This window comes from Capsicum annuum, unplaced genomic scaffold (genome assembly GCF_002878395.1).
Source record: "Capsicum annuum cultivar UCD-10X-F1 unplaced genomic scaffold, UCD10Xv1.1 ctg81550, whole genome shotgun sequence".
In the NCBI taxonomy this organism is placed as follows: Eukaryota; Viridiplantae; Streptophyta; class Magnoliopsida; order Solanales; family Solanaceae; genus Capsicum; species Capsicum annuum.
In genome coordinates, this window is record NW_025892279.1 from 1 (window position 1) to 2,237 (window position 2,237).

The following is a 2,237-nucleotide window of genomic DNA, read 5'->3' on the forward strand; positions in this document are numbered from 1 at the left end:
ATTAGGGTTAAACTTCTTATATCTCGATTAACGTGTTATTTTATTGTCGTCTCTGTTACGTTGTTATTGATTATTTTTTATCCTCTTTTTACTTTTTTCTCAATTATTATATCATTATTTTTATAATATTTAATATTAACTATAGTAAATATATGAGAAAATAAAGAAAAAGACTCCTAAATATATGAAAAAACAAAGACTCCTAAATATACGGAACACTTATTACGTCAACTAGGGTCGAATTTGACAAAATCCTGCAATAGAAAAAAGTGTCATCTACTATTTTCTTAATATTTTAAAATAATATTTATTTTAAATTTTCTAATATCTAGGACAAAATTTATTAATATATAATAATTCTTAACATGTTAAAGGTTTATCCGATGATAAAATTAAGTAATCCGTTCCGACACCAATAAGCCATTGGTTATAAAATTTTAATCCGTTCTCCAACTAGTAATTCTATAGGTCATTACCAATAAATCAATAAACTAATTTTATGATTGGGTTATTCATTACAATTCGATTTCAAACGGCCATAATGGCAAGGGGTGTATATGAAAACTTAAGAACTATTTTTCACATTAAGAGAAATTAGTGCTACTAGATTTTTTTCTCACCAACACACAGTGACACAATGGACACAAAATGCATGTTTACATTCAAGGCGAAAGAGGCCATAAGTGTAGACACCTAATTTTATCTCTCCGAAAGATTAGTTTTCACCTTTTTACCTTATCCTATCATGTACTCTCAACCATGTAATTATCCCTCCATAAAATGACAAAAATAACAACCCCTAACAATTTTTGTCTTATCCTTACAAACTTTATCCTCACACCACCCCATACCTCTACCCTCACCTACTCTACCCTGCCACGTGACCATACCCCCCTCCCTCTATATTTTTTTTACACGGTGCTAGCTTGGAGGAAAAGAAATCTCACACCAAAAGGGATATATACACATATGGGCCCCACCACTCAGGGTGGTCCACTGGAATATACAGAATATATATATATATATATATATATATATATATATATATATATAATATAAGGATAGGACACTACCAGGGCTTGGGGGGCAAGATTCACGCCTCACACAATTAGGGGGAGCACAATATTCATCAGGTAGGGCACAGAGGGAAGAGGAGACGGCTCCTTCTCCATTTTTCCATTGGAGGACTCACAGCAAACAGATGACTGAAGCATAGACTCCATTTTTTAATTTTCACTTTCTGAGAATTCACTTTCTTCCCCATAAAAAGAATCCATAGAACACACTCACCTTGACACAAAACCATTACCATCAGCTTCTATTTTTATCTTCATAGAAAGAAACAGAATCACGCACACTCACCATCGATTAGGGACGCGCACACCAATCGGACTTCACTATACACACGAAACACTCCCAGATTCCTTTTCTACACTAAATCGCACACACTTAATGGGATAAAAAGAGAGGGTAACAAAAAGAGAGAGGAAACAAAGAGAGGTAGAGGAGATCGAGAGGGAGAACGGAGATTTTCTGGCGAACTCATCGCCGGAGCTGCTCACCGGAGCCCAGTTCCTATAGGTTTCTATTTTATTTGGATTTTTGAAGCTTTAGGTTCATCCGACTCAGTGATTCATTATTGAAATTGCATTTGGGTCGGTGAAAACAGTGAAGGCTTTGCCGAGTTGGGTTTCGGTTAGAGATTGTTGATTCAAGGTTCGTGTTTTGGTTCCGGTCGGAGCTCTAACCAAATGCTTTGACAGATTGAAATAAAATTGAGGTCCAATTCTATCTTCTCTCGCTTTAATTTTTATATTATCATGAATGATTTGGGTGTTTGGTATGTTTGAATTTTGATTGCGTATTGGTTAATGTTGGATTTGAATGTTGAAAAGTGAATTGATAATTGAAGCATGTGTTAATCATTGATTGATAAGAATGAAGTTGGGGGTGGGAATTGAAAATTGATAAAAGTGAATATTATAGTATTTTGATTCATTGTTGATGTTGAACGTGATATGTCATCGAGCGGGTAGGCAAGCACTAGGCTCGAGTAGGCAAAATTTAAAATTGGTGGATTGTTGGAATGTTTGGAATATTTGTTGACTGTTTTATTTATCGTATTTGAAAAGCGTATTCATTTAGTCGGGGCATTCCTCGGTAAATAAGTACAAAAGACCTCGAGGCATCCCCCGACTAAATGAATACGCTTTTCAAATACGATAAATAAAACAGTC